Raw genomic sequence first — 17794 nt, forward strand, 5'->3', positions numbered from 1 at the left:
TCCCTAGAGTTCATTGAAAGATTTGCAGGCAGCCTGACACTTTTGGTGCTTGACTAAAAGCTGCCCTGTCCATACAGAACCACAGCAGAGAGAAGAGGAAGTGCCCCACCCACCCTCTGGATTTCTTAAGAGGCCCTGGCCTCCTTTTGCATAACCTTGGATGCTACACACAAGCCTGCCTCTCCTTTCAGGCGTATTGGTGTTTGGATGCGATGGGCTCTTACAAACTCTGAGCTAGTCCTTCCATGTTAATATTCTCACCCACCTGCTCTCCCTGCACACACAAACTGAGCTGGGAGACTGCACTGAACGGGATTTGCGTGGCAAGCTGGATTTAATATGGTGCAAATACTGTCATTTAAACAGTTGTTTGCAGGGACATTTTGAGAGGCTTGGGGCTCTGTTTTTTATATGTAGCCCTCTTAAAGGGAGAAATTCCCCATCCCATTTCCCCCTCTCCCGTGCATGTGCGTGCATACACACCAAGTGCATGCATGCATGCGCACACGCATTCTCAGAAAGCCAACTTCTAACAGTTGGGAAGAGGGCCGATCGATTTTTGCATTGTGTGTCTTACCTGGAAAGAGGAAACAGTTAGCATCTCAGCCTGCCCCATCCTGTTTTTTCTTTAATTAGCCATCCATTTGAGCAGAAGAATCCTAGAGGAGGAAATAAGCCTGGGATTCTCTGAGTCTCGGTGTACTGGAAGTCTTGAGACTTCATTCATTCCACCTGGGATATGCAGAGAAGAGGTAGCGGCTCACCATTGCTTCTAATAAAAAAAGAAATATTTTCAATTTTTACTTAAACTAGTAGGGCTGGGAGGGGAAGACCCAGATTTTGTGGTGTCAGATGCAGAAAACCTAGCCTGTGAAACAGGGAAAGTCAATATGGGAGTGGATTCTGCCCTCCAGAGTTTTTCATCTCTGCATCCGCCTGTCCTGAAGTCTTAAGAACATGATGAGGCTTCTCTTTGTTTGGCCCGAGTTCTCTCTAATCTCAGCGTTGTCTGGAATGTGAGGGAGGCGAAGCCCGGAGGACATGGGGGAGTCTGCCACAAGGTCTGCAGAGCTGGAACTTTGGATGATTGAGCAGCCTGCCCTGGGAAGCCTCTTGCCTGTGTTCCAGCCGTGCAGAACAGCTTGAGGCCTTCCTCGTTGTCACCAGCTTGTTTCTCTTTCCAGCCCATGAGCAGCTGCCGGCAGCATTGCCTCCAGTGCCAAATGACAGGTCAGGCCAGTTGTCAGGTTGATTCCTGGAGTGGAGGAGGCTGGGGGTGTTGTTAAAATAGTAGACCTTTCCCTTTCTTGCATTAGTGAGGAGCCCTATCCATGAAAAACTAAAAATGACCAGACTTCATGGGCTCCGACCATCTTCTGGCGCTGTTACTGTAAAGTGAGTAGGGAAGGAGAACAAAAACTGTCTGTTTCACAAGCTGCTGACAATATACTGTTATCTTTTGAACCCTGAGCAGGATGCAACTGTGCATCCACTTCAGACACAGCACAGGTAAAATTGATGGGAAATTAGCTGGTTATCTGGCGATGGGGCAGCCCAAGGAGAGAGAGAGACTTTTAAAATCATCCTTAGTGAGGCACATGGACATGTCCCTTCCTCTGCAAGTATTTGCGCTCTCATTTCTTGAGAGGGATGTGTGTTTTTAACTCTTTTACTAATCATCTGCTCACATCCAGTGAAGTCTCGGTTCGCCCTTGTGCACACACGTGTGTAGGTGTGAGTTACTTGACCAAGCAGAGAAGACTGGTAGGCTAGGTAGCAAGTCATATCCACCCTGTCCCTTTTTTCAGATGCCCCATGAGTCTGAAAAAGTCACATACAACCCTTCTCAGCTGGTAAAGTCTGACACAAGCCTGAGGTACTTAGCAGGGCTGGCCCTAGGCAGTCTGGCACACTAGGCAAGGCTAACTTATGGTGCTTCCCCTGCACTGATAATGTCACTGAGTCACATAGGTGCCCAATTTGGTGCCCCCAGAAGGCCAGCGCCCTAGGCAGTCACCTAGTTTGCCTAGTGGCAGGGCCAGCCCTGGTGCTTAAAAGCTCTTTGCCAAGCCGAGTATACTACCAAAAGACATCAGCCAGACACACAACAGCGCTGCTCAACCAGCCAAGATGGAGAAACTGAAAATCCCTGTCAGCCTTTTCAGTAAGCAAGGTGTAAGGAAATAAAAAGTATATTGTAAGTTTCTCACAAGGTTACTCAATAGTGTTTGTAAAGGGCTTGCTCCCCACCCCCACCACCCCCGGAAAGACCTCTTTTTTTAAAAAAAGAGACCTGTTCTCTTAAGTCTGTCCACATGTACCAAGAAAGGGGAAACATGTTGCTTCTCTCCGCACCTCCCCCCTCCCTTCAGCGAAAGACCCCCTAAGTTGTGTGTTTCTTAGCGCAGTAGAGCTAGCCAGCTGATTCTAAACACCCAGGATTTCTGAGCCATTCATGCTGCATTTAGGTGGCTTCTGAACGGATCCCACCTCCTCACTCTTTGGCTCCTGGTCTCAGTGTTTCAATGGAAAACCAGAATATACCGTAATTGATGTGTAGCTTTTTTGGTGTCTTATATTTTGAGGCTGTGGGGGGGAGGGTGTGTATGTGTTTGGGGAGAGGTTTGAATCTCAGATCTGGGGCATACACCCAGAGGCTTACAACTTATATGGGAATTTAAAAAAAAAAAATCTGTTTCGGTCTCTTTCCCCCTCCTGAGCGAGTACCAGTGTTCTTTTCTTTTTTTTAATTGAGTACTTCCCCTCTGAATTCATCATGGACCAAGTTCATGGCGAGACATTCAATTTGCAGGTGCGCTCTTTTGATGCAGCCTGTTCTTAGCACGCTGTCAGAAAACATGAATTGTTGCCCAGAGTCGCCTAGGAGAAATAAAATACAGGAGAGGAAGAATTAATTTTGTTTTAATTAAACTCATTAATTTTTTGATTAACGATCTGCTTTTTACCTGGGGTGGCATCTAAATCTCTTTCTCGGCTGTGTGAACCGTTAATGACACTCTTGTCTCCTCCCATTAATTGGAGCAGTGAAAAAGGCCAGGGTGGGGGTTGAGGGGCGAGCCAGGGAGACCACGGATCCATCCAGCAAGATTTTAATTTTCTCAGATCCCGTCTGTTGGAGAGGCCTTTTGTGGGAAGCCTGCTCTATATTAGGTGCAGCCCTTTGCCACAATGGTAGAGTTCGCGTCTACCATTGAATATTAAGCTTCGTATATGGATGTCAGGATTCCTGTTCTCCTGCCTTTTTTTAAAAAAATTGGAACTCTTTGGGAGGCAGGTTACCATCAGGGGCTTTCTGTGCCTCACCTTGGATTTCCAAGAGGCAAAAGAGACAGTTCACTAGCAGGATCTCCACTTACGTAAATCAGAGCCCCAGGGCCACACCTCCCCCCCCCCCCCCAAATAAAAGCCTTTTCTATCACTTTGAAAGCAAACATCCAGATTTCATACCTTCTGAGAGCTGGCAAGTGTGGCTTTTCCAGTTGTGGCCAGGAGCTTTGTTTTTCCTCCTTGCCCACAACCCCTGCTATACTTTGGCCAGGCAGCTGAACTGAATTATTTCTAACACTAAAGTCACCATTCTTGAGGCTAAAACAACTTTTGCTTGTGCTGAACAATCCAGGCGGTCCACAAGTGCTTCGTTGGGTCCGGAAGGAGAACAAACCAGACGGTATTAGAAGCAGCTCTTGAGAGAGAGGGGCTGAGATTCTGAGGGTGGGGCACGGAGACAGATGCAGGTTTGATTTAAGCAGCATTTGAATGCTATCTTGAGTTAAAAGGGACTTTTCTTGGGTGGGGACATATGTCTGCTCTCCCCTTCCAAACATGCTGCCATCCACAGCAGATTGTCAGTTATTGTACATGTGTATGTGTGAGAGTGAGTGAGCATGAGCTACCCTTTTTGGTGACATTTTAGCCAAGGCCTCTGACCCCCCCTCCCTTTAGCTGCATTATGCTGATTTTTTAAATGTGTACAATGTTTTTAAGAACAAGAAGCTGTTTGTCGTACAGTTTGACATGTTACAAACAAACCTCTCTCCTCTTTCCTGTATCCCTCATCCCCGCTCTTTCATACTTCTTGTATTGGTTCTAATAAATGGTTACTTTTCAATACAGGCTCCTGTCCTTTTTCCCCTCCCCTCTCTCCAGTGTATGCATTTGAATCCTGCTATCTGCATAGTCAGCCCAGGAATTTGCCAGTGGCAGAAGCAAAAAAATGGCTTCCTCCATCACAGCCCCCCCCCACACTTCATCTTCAGCTTTCCCAGAGATGGAATTGTCTTAATCCAGCCCCAATCCTGTGCTTTTTAACCTTTCCTCTCTTACTACAAGAGCCCTGTGGCGCAGAGTGGTAAAGCTGCAGTACTGCAGTCCGAGCTCTCTGCTCGTGACCTGAGTTCGATCCCGGCAGAAGCTGGGTTCAGGTAGCCAGCTCAAGGTTGACTCAGCTTTCCAGCCTTCTGAGGTCGGTAAAATGAGCACCCAGCTTGTTGGGGGGGGGGAGTGTAGATGATTGGGGAAGGCAATGGCAAACCACCCCGTTAAAAAAATCTGCCATGAAAACATGTTGCGACACCCCAGAGTCGGAAACGACTGCTGCTTGCACAGAGGACTACCTTCAGGGAACATAAAGACTATACACTATTGAACATTCACACTCTATCCACAGGTAATATTTTAGAAACAGGATCTATTGTTGTTTAGTTAGCCTGTATACGAAGGCTTGTTTTCAATAACCAGTTTGGGTTATTTTTTTAATCTCAGAAAAAATATTAACCAACTTATATTTGTTAAATTTAATTGACTGTCCACCCCAGCTCACACTAGGCTGGAGGTGATTTACAACGTATATAAGCATATATAAAGGGTATTCCAACTACAGCATGGTTAGTCTCCTTGGATGGTCAAGTAAGTGTGTATCGCAAGACACCAAAAAGGCAGAATCTCGTAGCAAAACGCATTTGCTATTACCGTTTTTAAAAAGGCTCGTGAAGTTTCTGCTGGATCAGCGTATCTGCCCAGATGCTCGAATCCTGTCAATAACCCAGAGTCATAAATCATTCTGTGCTCTTGAAAGTGGAAAACTGTTTGACAAACAGAACCTGCATCTTCTGTAGCTTTTGGTTTTGCAAATCCAGGTATTTATAGTTCTTTCAGAGTAGCCGTGTTAGTCGTCTGTAACAAAACAAAAAACCCAGGGGCACCTTAAAGGCTAACTCTTGTTCCAGTGTGCACTTTGGTGAGTACAAACACACTTCTTTAGATGCTAAAAAAAATGGTCTTGGTGTGAATCCTGTCATTAGAGGTGGAATTCTAGCAGGAGCTCCTTTGCATATTAGGCCACACACCCCTGATGTAGCCAGTCCTCCAAGAGCTTACAGTAGGTCCTGTACTACGTGTCCTATAAGCTCTTGGAAGATTGGCTACATCAGGGGTGTGTGGCCTAATATGCAAAGGAGCTCCTGCTAGAATTCTACCCCTGCCTGTCCTAAAACTTTTAATTAGATCTAGGTGGGCAGCCATGTTAGTCTGAAGCAGTAGAACAAAGCAGAGTCAAGTAGCACCTTTAAGACCAACAGTTATATTCAGAATGTAAGCTTTCATGTGCTAGAAGCACACTTGCAGGGGTGGTGTACGGTATAGACGATTCCTAGGCACTGCAGTTCACCAAAAAAACTTGATGCAAAGCTGTCGTGTTCAGGGAGCAACCTAATTTTTTCAGCAGACCAAGTGCAGAGGCACTGATCATTGGTGTGATCTGCACCTGTGGAGGCCAAGCAGAAAATTCTAGAAATGAAAGAAAGATGGGGAAGAGGAAGAGGTTAGGAAATAAAAAGAAGCAAACGCTTGAAGGCTGACGAAGGAAAGCCGATTGCTTGGATGTGCAAACGCCCCAACTATTTTGCAATATACAAACTTCCCAACTTCTGAACCTTGTGGTGTGGTGCTCAGAGCATCAGGCTGGGATCAAGGCAATCTCAGTTGAAAACCCTCACTGCCATGGAAGCTTGCTGAGACGTTGGAGCCCGTCACCCTCCACTCTTGTGAGGATGAAACAGTGCTTTGGGCCCCCCATTTAGGGAGAAAGGTGGGATATAAATGAATGAAAATGGAATAATGTGCGTATAGAACTAGATGGGACTCCCAGAGCATTTCCTAAAACTGCATTTGTGAACAGAGTTGCCCAGGGCTTTTTTTGAACAGAAACGCACAGGAATGCAGTTCCAGCTGGCTTGGCATCAGGAGGTGTGGCCTAATATGCAAATAACTCAATGCTGGGCTTTTTCTTCAAAAAAGCCCTGTGTGAAGCAATGGTGACACCAGGGGGTGTGGCCTAATATGCAAATGAGTTCCTGCTGGGCTTTTCCTACCAAAATAAGCCCTGGAGTTGCCCACAGGTGTGGAGGAGAATATCCTGCCCCTTTAGCAGAAGCTTCATAGGATGTTATCTTCCACTGGGTCACCAGCTTCAGCTGTCCATTCCTGCATATTCAGCCTTGTTTTGCTGCAGGCCAGCCGGCAATCCTGTTTGTAAGGGAGGTTGACAGGACCACCTTCTTGCAGGTGGGAGACTGAGGCTGAAAGACAGAAGCTTGTTTGGAGAACTCACTGAAATCTGATTAGGTTTCCTGGCTCCTCTCTCTTTGGGTCAGAAAGATGGAGGCAGAGGTAGAGGCTGGCTGTGCAGCTGCTCCCTTGCAATTGTTGCAGCTGCTTCTGCCTTGGAGACTATTGCCTCCTGTTGTTCCATCTCCTGCACTACCTAAGCTCATGGCATTGGTATAGCTAGCTCAGGGTTTTTTTGGTTTTGTTTTTAAATTATTAGAGAGATCATTGGGAGCGAGCCTGCAAGGCTTTGTATGCAAGTTGGAGCAGGCGTGGGTGGCCTTCCAGTGAACCAGGCAGTTCCCTGAGCTTTTCCTTTACTGCCACCTGGTGGCTGAAGTGCTATTCTGCAATGCAGGTACATAATCGACTTGGGTGATAGCCAGCCGGTTACCTTGTCCTGTCCACTGTGGGAAAGGAAAAGAAAGCTCCATAATGGATTGCAAATGGAGGGGAGGGTTTTTTGATGCTGAGAAGTCACATTCCTTTCCAACTGCATTCAGCCCCATTGTCTGAGAGAAAGTCTAGAAAAAGCGATTAACGCTGCAGGAATTGCGAAGAGAGGTGTTACAGAACGTAAAGTCATTTTGGATACTTGCGGCATGTCCTGAAGCATTTGTGAGATTTGTATCCTGTTCTTCTTAAAACTTACAACAAAAGTAATAAAATAAAAATAAACAAAAAGACCCATTCATTAGCTAAAGCAATACAAATCAGGATGAAATGACGGCTATTAAGATTCCTCTGATAGCTGATCCAAGGTGAGTTTTAAAACCACAGAATGATCAGCAGCCATAAAAAAGATGCAGAAACCAGTAAAACAACAACAGCATTGATAAAACCTACCAAATAAGCATGCCCAGTCAGACTAACATCGTAACACTTCTAATAATCAGAAGAAAAGATATTGACATGGTCTAAAATAAACATGCCCTGGCGTGGATGGCTCAGGCTAGTCCAAGGGTGGCCAAACTGTGGCTTGGGAGCCACAAGTGGCTCTTTTACACAAATTGTGCGGTTCTCAAAGCCCCCACCATACCATCGGTCAAATCACTTCTCCAAGCCAAGTCAGCCGGTGGCTTGGAGAAGGCATTAAAAGTTAAAGTTGCTTAATTTCCACTTCCCCCATCTATTTGCCTCCCTTCCTCTCTTGTGGCTCTCAAACATCTGATGTTTATTCTATATGGGTCCTATGTTAAGCAAGTTTGACCACCCCAAGGCTAGTCTGAACTTGTCAGAACTTGGGAGATAAAGCAGGATTAGGCCGGGCTAGTGTTTGGATGGCAGACCAGGAAGGAAGTCCAGGGTTGCTACTGCAAAGGCAAAACCACCTCTGAATCCCTTGCTTTGAAAACCATTTGATGCTACCATAACTCAGCTGTGTGTGGACCATACTTTCCACACACACACCCCTCAAATAAACATATCGTAAATAAAATTTGGCCAGATTTTTATGTACAATAAGTGGATAATTATGAATTCAATGGTAGACAATGGGGTTTGTCTGTTTGATGCCCCATATCTAGAATCTCCAATCAAGAGGCCTCAGAAGAAAAGGCCCAGGAACCATCTTAGTGAGACAGGCAATCCCCACACAGGGAGTGATGAGCGGATGTTTGACCCACTGCATGCAGGACACCCAAGGTGCAGGAGTGGTGTATCATACTCCACATACTAGTGTCAGTTGAATGGTTATAGATGGTATCTGTAGGCAGGTAGGTTAATACCTCTGAGGCGTCTCTGAGTCCGTTAGGAATCACCCTTGAATTCCCAAAGACTTCTTCCCATCACCACATGTTCACTTAGCCAAGCTTATACTGACCCAGCTCACAAACTTGGTTTCCATGCAGACTCCCATCAAATGCTGGCAGTAAAGACCAATGAGGTGGTCAATCTTGTTTCTGGGCTGTACCACTTAGAACCATAGGCTGAGAGTCACACAATCTTATTTTCCTCCAGTGTGTGTCAGAGAGAGAGAGAGAGAGAGAGAGAGAGAAATTCCTTGCCTGTAAAAAAAACTACTGTGTTTGCTGCTTCAGTTTCAATTAACTCAGCAGGACTGCAGTTCCCCTGGCCTCACACTGCAGTTAAGACTGAATATGGCATTCATTGCTCACAAGGACACCCCACATGAACCTCAGCTCGGTTTTGTTGGGCGGGGTTACTCCAGCTGGAACTCTTTTTGCTAGAGGTAGGGGCCCTTGTAGATTTAATTGGTCAAGGGCTCCCCCTGTTGTTTGACTGATGCCATAAACACCAGAATGTTCCACAGGCTTCTGTAAGACTAATGTAATGGTCAAGGGGTCAGGCATAATTCTCCTAATCCAAAGCGCTACATGAACCTGATGTATGTATCAGATTTAGTGCCCGTGGATTTACGTAACTCTGGGATTAGTCGTGTGAGAAGAAGTGAGAGAGACAAAATAATGTATTTTATCATCTATTTCAGTACATTTTTGTCCCATCCTTTCCTCAAGGAGCTCTGAATGAAGTACATGATTCTTCCCTGCTCCATTACATCCTCATACAACAACTCTGTGAGGTAGGTTAGACTGAGAGTGCCTGACTGGCTCAGAGTCAGCAAGTTTCCCTGGCAGAGCGAGGGATTTGTATCTCGGTCTCCAAGATCCTAGACTGATGCTCTGCCACATTCTGTTACTTCACACAACGAAAAGCTGACTTGTGGAACTCATTGCTACAGGAAGTCATGATGGCCACTGGCTTAGCTGTGTTTAGAAGGAACTGAGCACCCATGACAGAGGAGGGGTCTCTTGCTGTCTATTAGCTAGCGGGCTGAGAAGTTCAGAGGCATTCAGTTGTCAGGTGGCAGGGAGCTGTCAGCAGTTGAGGGCGGGCCCTGTTTGTAGATGTCTAACTAGCCACTGCTGGGAATGGTATGCTGGACTATACATGGGCCAGTAGTCTGATCCACCATGGCTATTCCTCAGGGCTTTTTTCCCCTGGAAGAATGTGGTGGAACAGAATTCTGGAACCTTTTCATAGAAACCAAATTCTAAAAAAAAAAAAAGTTTAAAAGTTCAAGAGAGTTCCAGCACCTCTTTTGCCAGAAAGAAGGCCTGCCTATTCTTAAGTTTTTATGAGGTGGTTCTAGTCCTGCCCCATTCTGTGGACTGGAGAATGCTTTGGGGTTTTCCAACTATGGACAATGTTCTCCTCTATCTCCAGATGAGGATGAGGCAGCATCTGCACCCAAGGAGAACCATATGCTTGTTGCATCCCCTGTCTGAGTTGCAGAATGGTCATGGAAGTGCGTACAGTCTTTGGGTTGCTTTAGGCCGGGCTTCTGTTTTCTGATGGGTGGGCGGGGAAGCCCCATGTGCTCTGACAATTCACGATGGCCTGAAAGGGATGCCTTTTGTAGGATTCAGAAACAGATGGGAGATGCTGCATCAGTGACACTTCCACCTGTATCAACTCTCTTTTAAAGCACGAAACCAGCTGTGGACAAACTGTGGCTCTTTCACACATATTGTGCAGCTCTTGAAGCCCTCAATGCCTCGGCCAGCTTGGGGAAAGCATTTCTCTCTTTAAATCACTTCTCCAAACCAAGCCAACTGACAGCTTGGAGAATGCATTTAAAGTTGCTTTCTTTCCACCTCTTCCTCCCTCCATCTACTTTCCTTCCTTCCTCAGACGTTCATGTCTTACAGTTCTCAAACATCTGCCGTTTATTCTCTGTGGCTCCTAAATTGGCAAGTTTGGCCACCCCTGCACTAAACAGTGATCGTGATAGGATAAATCTCCCTTGCTTCTCTCTCAAGGCAGAAATCCAGTGGCACATTAGAGAATAACTGGACTCCTGTTTTGATTTGCTGCTGAAGATGGATATGGCTGATGGTAGAAAGTACTGTCAAGATGCAGCCAATTTTTGGAGATCTCTCATGGAGTTCTCAAAGCAAGAGACTAAGAGAGGTGGGTTTGGCTCTGCTTGCACCTTTCGTGGTGGTCTTGCATTCAAATACCAACCAGACCTGACCTGACCCTGCTTAGCTTCCAAGATCCAGTGAGATCTGGCTAGCCTAAGCCATCCAGTACAAGGTGGATAAGGCCAGTGTTCCCTCTAAGCTGAGTTAGTGTGAGCTAGCTCACAGATTTTTGCAGTAGCTCACAACTTTAATACCAGTAGCTCACAAAGTAGAATTTTTGCTCACAAGATTCTGCAGCTTAGAGGGAACACTGGATATGGCTACCCGGTTATAATTACCTGCTATGATAGTTTCTAGTCTTTTGCATTTAATATCTGGGCCCTTGTTGAGAGACCCCGACAAACTGATCTGGAAGTCAGCAATGACCTAAGGCTGCATATCTGCTAGAGCAGACCTGTGCAGACTAACTCCAGAGTCAGTTGCACTGAACTCAGTGGGATGTGCTCCCAAGGAAGCAGACATAACGTTCAGCTGCAGCCACCACTTCTTTCACGTGCTTTGAGGTGCAACGATTTTATGAATTTTAAAAGGAAGTGTTAATCTTCATTAAAAAAAAATAAATCCATAAAAAGAATCCATAAAGTCATTCAAAGTTACTCAGATCTCTTGGAAGCTGGGTGTATTTCACTCTATTCAGTTATACAACAGAATAAAAAAAAATAATGTGTTGAAAGAGGGGAGTAGGGAATATAATTAGACTATAACGAACCCTTTTAGTATCAGTGATATTTTATACTCTCTGTATTTATATGCTGTTAATCTACACCATAGATGCCTGGAATTTACTGCTATTTTATAGTACACGGCAAACTTTATGAATTTACCGTGCATATTTATTAATTGTCAGAGATTAATCAATTTGACGTGGCTTTATAAACAGATTGTGCTTGCTGAGCTCCGAATGGCCACCAGGTGGCGCATGTGCCTGGGAGAAACCAAAGGGGTCCCCAAGAGCAGGGTAGTGCTGGTTACTTTGCTCTGGCTGCATAGGAACGAAGGTCGCTCATTGGGAGCTTTTCAGCCTCGTCCCTGGTGAAGCTGTCAGTCAAAACCGCACCTGGCTAATAATGTCTCTCTCTCTCCACCCAGAATTACAACTGATCTCCAAACTACAGAGACCAGTTCCCCTGGAGAAAATGGCAGATTCGGAGAGCATTACACTCTGCTGCAGGGCTTTTTGGGTAGAAAAAGCCAAGCAGGAACTCATTTGCATATTAGGCCACACCCCTGGTGTCACCATTGTTCCACACAGGGCTTTTTGTAGAAAAAGCTCAGCAGAGGGTCATTTGCATATTATGCCACACCCCTGACTCCAAGCCAGCCAGAACTGCGTTCCTGTGCATTCCTGCTCTAAAAAAGCCCTGCTCCACTGAGGTCCTTCCCCTTCGAAAACCCCACCTGAGGCTCCCCTGGAGAAAATGGCTGCTTTGAAGGGTAGAGTTTATGGCATTGTAGCATGCTGAGGCTCCTCCCCTCCCCAAACCCCACCCTCTCCCTGATCTAGCCCCAAAAGTCTCCAGGTATTTTCCAACACAGACCTGGCAACTCTAAGAAAATGGCAGCTTCAAAGGGTGGACTCCCTGGCCTCATATCCTGCTGAGCTCCAACCCTTTCCCAAACATAGTTTTTTCTAGGATCTGCCCCTCCTCCAAAAAAAAAAAAAATCCCCAGGAATTTCTCAATCTAGAAATGACAACTTTAGGAACATACAAAACTCTTCTTCCTCTTGCATCAGACAACGGAGTATTATGGTGGAAGAAAGCAAGGAATTAATTCATTGGATCCACATTATAGTTTTAGTACAATCACAAGGTAGAGTTGCCAACCTCCAGATGGGGTCTGGAGATCTCCTGAAATTGCAACTGATGTCCAGACTACAGAGATCAGTGTCCTTAGAGAAAATGACTGCGTTGGATGGTGGATGCTATGCCATTATACTTTGCTGAGGTCCCTCCCCTCCCCAAACCCCACCCTGCCCAGGTTCCATCCCCAAATCTCCAAGAATTTCCCAACCCAAAGGTGGCGACATTACAAGAAGATTAGCTTAGACCAGGGGTGGCCAAACTTGCTTAACATAAGAGCCACATAGAATAAATATCAGATGTTTGAGAGCCGCAAGAAATGAATGTCACATGTTTGAGAGCCACAAGACAGGAAGGAAGAAAAGCAAATAGATGGGGGGGCAGGAAGAAAAAGGTGGAAAGAAAGCAACTTTAACTTAAAATGCATTCTCCAAGCTGCTGACTGGCTTTGCTTGAAGAAATGATTTAGAGAAAGAAATGCCTTCCTGAAACCGGCTAAAGGGGTAGTGGGGGCTTCAAGAGCCACACAACATGTGTGAAAGAGCCACATGTGGCTCTCAAGCCACAGTTTGGCCACCCCTGGCTTAGACATACTTACCTGGCAGGGGAGACACCATGATCAGGAAGGTGGCTTTCCCAGGGTGAGGCTCACCCCTTGCTCTCTGGGTGTGCTGACACCTGCGATTTCCCCAAATGTGGAAAACTGGACTGCATAATTTGTGGTAGTAGGGGACTGCGTTTGGACTTTCCCCTGTAAAAAAAATTAGCTTAGACATACCCAAGCAGACCATGGTTAAGAAAGCTTAGCCATTTTGGTGCAGTGTCTGAATTGACAAATAATGATTGATTGGCTAAGCTCAGCTGTGATTTTAAATGTGCTTGCAAAATACCCCCTGTCCTAACCACGTGATGTCGAATTTTGTGAACCATGGTTATGATGCAGTTCTACCTCTATGGACTGTTGCAGCCCAGAGGGAGGAAAGGATTTCTGCACCAGAGAGAGAGAAAATGGATACAGCTGCGCAACACTGAATGATCCCTTCTTCAGGATTCGGGTTCTGACTTCTAGTTAGTGGAAACCATGGTTTATGCGTTGTCTAAACAGAGTCAGTGCTCTGTTCAGTGCTGTCGATGACTGACAGCTAGCATAGCATCACAGCTGTGTAAGCAAGGAGCCCGGGTTCAATGGTCACCCCCAGCTGAGGTTGCCAACTGTGGGTTGGAGAATTCCTGGAGATTTGGGTTGGAATCTGAGGAGTGTGGGGTTGGGAGGGGAGGAAGAGCTCGGCAGAGATGTCATGCCATAGAGTCCACCTTACCTCCAACCGTGAAGTCACGGGGTGCACTTTGTTCTGTTAGAGTTGGAAGGGACCTCCAGGGTCATCTAGTCCAACCCCCTGCACAATGCAGGAAACTCACAAATACCTCCCCCTAAATTCACAGGATCTTCATTGCTGTCAGATGGCCATCTAGTCTCTGGGCGTTTTCGCACTGACCTTCTAGTGGCGCGACCACCCTCTTCACACCGGAGGATCTGCCCGGATTTCGCACAAGAAGCGCCGGCGCACCCAAAAGAGCCGGCGACTTCCGTCGCGAAACCCGCTCAAACGTTTTCCTGCTTCTTGGCGGTTTCCGTTTGAGCGGGTTTCGCGACGGAAGTCGCCGGCTCTTTTGGGTGCGCCGGCGCTTCTTGTGCGAAATCTGGGCAGATCCTCCGGTGTGAAGAGGGTGGTCGCGCCACTAGAAGGTCAGTGCGAAAATGCCCTCTGTATAAAAACCTCCACGGAAGGAGAGCCCACCACCTCCCGAGGAAGCCTGTTCCACTGAGGAACCGCTTTAACAGTCAGGAAGGTCTTCCTAATGTTGAGCCGGAAACTCCTTTGATTAAATTTCAACCTGTTGATTCTGGTCCTACCTTCTGGGGCCACAGAAAACAATTCCACACCATCCTCTATATGACAGCCCTTCAAGTGACGATGGTGATCATATCACCTCTCAGCCACCTCCTCTCCAGGCTAAACATCCCCAGCTCCTTCAACCTTTCTTCATAGGACTTGATCTCCAGACCCCTCACCATCTTCATCGCCCTTCTCTGGACCCATTGCAATGTGTTGCAATGCAGCATTGACGTAGCAAGAGGTCATTGTACTGTTCTTGCTGAACATCCCTCATACAAGAGAATCACAATGCTTTAAAAAGAGTTGGGCATGTTTGGTGTAGAGAACCAGTGTGGCGAAAGGGCTGGTGTGTTAGCCTCGGAGCTGGGAGACAAGGAATCAGATCCCCTTCCAGCTATGGAACTCACTGGGTGATCTTGGGCCAGTCGCTCTCTCTCTCTGCCTAATCTACTTTGAAGGGTGTGTGTGTGTGTGTGTGTACGGGGAGGGGGGGGGAATGCAGAAGGGGAGAACCACAGGCTGCTCTGAGTTTTCAGGAGAAAAGGTAGGATAAAAATACGGCTGAATGTGGTGCTGATCCAACTCAGTGGGCAGGGAATGTAGTTGCCTGAAGAGTCAGGATTCAAGAGGTGCCACCAAGTAATTTTGGAAAATTCTCAGCATTGGACCATTCTGAGGCAGGTGTGTTCAACCCCGCTCACTGGTTCCCCCATGACAGCCCCTTCTCCACACTCCTGTTCATTTCAAGCAGCAAACAGGGGCTCAGTTGCCAAAATGATTTCCCTCCCTTCTACCCCTTTTTCTGCTCAGAATATCAACCATATCTTGAGCCACTCCCCGGTTATTGTACAGAAAGGCCACAGAAGTTTGGTTTGCAGTGCAAACAAAAAAGAGAGAGAGAGAGAGAGAGAGAGGAAATTTCTGAATGTGCATCTGGGAGTTCCGATCAGATTCATTTATATTTATATTTTATTTTTATTGCTTTGGATTTTTTAAAAAGCCCATTAAGGCTATAGAACATCTAGCCAACAAAGCCTGAACTGAATTCATAATATACATTAATGATGAGCAAACCCAATGTTATACTCAACAAATCAACCTTGCCATACTTCCCCAAATGCCCATTTCAAAAAACTCTCCTGATAACAATATATTTATTTATGTCTTTTGTTTAAATAGGTATTGGTTACTATTCCAACATCCAGAGCAGTGAATGCTTTTTAACAATGAAATCGTAAAGCAAAATGACAGATAATAGCGATAGCAAATGGCCTTTCAACCAATGCCTGCCAGGCCCCACCTGGAGTCTGGCAACCCTGACTGGTAAGTCAACTCTTTCCTGTGTCAAGGAGGCCACTCATCTAAACACTCATAGTGAGACAGGGATGCCAACCTCCAGATGAGGCCTGGAGAGCTCCTGCTTTTACAGTTGATCTCCAGGTGACAGAGATCAGTTCCCCTGGAGAAAATGGCTGCTTAAGAGGATGAGTTCTATGGCCTTGTACTATGCTGAGGTCCCTCTCCTCACTAAACCCCACTTTCTCCAGGCTCCAAAATCTCCAGGTACTTCCCAACCCAGAGCTGTAACCCTACGGTGAGAGCATATGAAACAAGGGGCCTGAATCTCTTCTATACGACATACATAAAGGCTGATTCTACAGGGGTGCCAGCCTCGAGGTGTTGGCAGGAGATCTCCCAGAATTACAACTGGTCTCTAGCCAACAGAGATAATTCCCCTGGAGAAAATGGCCCTTTTTGGAAGATGGTGTCTATGACATTATACCCTGTTGGAATTCCTCTCCTTCTCAAACCTTATCATTCCCAGGCTCCGCGCCCCACATCTCTGGGAAATTCCCAACCCAGAGTTGGCAACCATTCAAGATCTTGGCACATGTACCCTTTGAGTACAGCTTTAGGGTTGCCAGCTCAGGCTTGGGAAATACCTGGATATTTGGGGGGGGGGAGCCTGAGGACGGGAGAATTTGAGAAGGGGAGGGACTTCAGTGTGGTATAATGCCATACAGTCCACCTTCCAAAGCAGCCATTTTCTCCAGGGGAACTGATCTCAGTTGTTTGGGGATCAGTTGTAATCCCAGGAGATCTCCAGTCACCACCTGAAGATTGGTAACCTTAGTTTTAAGTGAGCTTAAGAACTAGTTGCTGTTTCTCCCTCAAGGCCTTGCATTTTGGTGCTGAGATTGTAATCTCTTGGCATGCATTAGTGTCTATTAGTGAGGAAAGAATAAAGAAGAGTCCAGTTGATGAAGTTACCAGAGCAAAGCTGAACTTAGGGTTGCCAGGTCCAACTCAGAAAATACAAGTAGGACTGGAAAAATGAGTCTTCCTCCTGCTAAGATGATTGAATCAGCAGTAGAAGGACCACCCTCCTCCCCCCCCCCCCAAAAAAAATCTGTATTTCAAACATGAATTTTAAATCCTATTCAGAAAATCAATCCAGCATTTAAAGTACAGGTCGGTATATTGTCTCTGTCACATGTGAGTGACATCATCAGCATGTGCCAGGTCCAAAAGTCAGCATCCTCAGTCTTGTTGAGGCAGTCTAAATCAGTACTTTAAAAGTTTTGAGAACGCCAGAATGGGGAGTGGTCCCCTCCACAGAATGGCTGCCGTGGAGGGCTATAGGAGGTGGCAGTGGGTGGAAGCAAATGTTTCTTGAAGTGTTTCTTGAAGACACTAAGGTGAGACTTGCTGGGTTCTTCTGAAGCATTCTACTCCAGCCACCAGCGAGCCTGCAGCAAACGTGGACTATTGCACCCTTCTTAAATCTTCGTTCGCGAAGCCAAGCCGAGAGAGAGACTCCAGCAATGTGGAGTAAAGCTGGACCTGAGCTCTTTGCTTGAAGGGCAAGAGATGTTTTGGCAAATGCGTGCCAGGAAACTTAGCAGCAGGTGCCATGGCACCCATAGGCAGGATTTTAGTGAGGGGGTGCTCTGCTATAGGCCATGTCCTGCAAGGAAACATTTTCTGTTCAGGGAGCGGGTTTCCCAGGCCTTAGGCTAGGGTTACCAGCTCCAGGTTTGGGAATGGCTGACAATTTAGTGATGGAAACTGGGAATGGTGAGGTTTGGGGAGGGGAGAGACCTCAGTAGTGTACAATGCCATAGAGTCCACTCTCCAGAGGAGCTTTTTGCTCCAGGGGAACTAATCCCTGTCAACTGGAAATGAGTTGTAATGGCAGGAGATCTCCAGGGTTCACTGGGCAGTTGGCAACTCCAGCTGGGACATATCTGTCTCCCCAAGACCCTTCAACACAGAGATGCTGGGGAATGAACCGGGGCCTGTATCCTGTCAAGCAGTGACCCCTGAGCCATGGGCTGTTCTTTTCCATCCCACATCTGCCAGTCTGTGTCACAGGCGGTGGCAGCCAATTACAAAATCAGGATGGTCTGCAGACTGTGCCATCTGAGCAGAAATCATGCTTTGAAAGGGACCACTTCATGCATGTCTCAGTCTGCACGCAGGCACTGAACTTTTGGGCTACGAGCCGCAGATGAAAAGCAAA

General features: G+C 46.5%; 1 non-coding gene across 1 annotated transcript; it reads left to right on the forward strand.

Moving 5' to 3' along the window:
• Positions 1-12963: 12963 nt before the first annotated feature.
• LOC132582015 (U1 spliceosomal RNA) lies at positions 12964-13127 on the forward strand. The gene has a single exon (XR_009556154.1). It is a non-coding gene; the product is annotated as a U1 spliceosomal RNA (small nuclear RNA).
• Positions 13128-17794: the final 4667 nt, after the last annotated feature.

The sequence above is a fragment of the Heteronotia binoei genome, chromosome 13 (assembly GCF_032191835.1).
Source record: "Heteronotia binoei isolate CCM8104 ecotype False Entrance Well chromosome 13, APGP_CSIRO_Hbin_v1, whole genome shotgun sequence".
Classification (NCBI taxonomy): domain Eukaryota; kingdom Metazoa; phylum Chordata; class Lepidosauria; order Squamata; family Gekkonidae; genus Heteronotia; species Heteronotia binoei.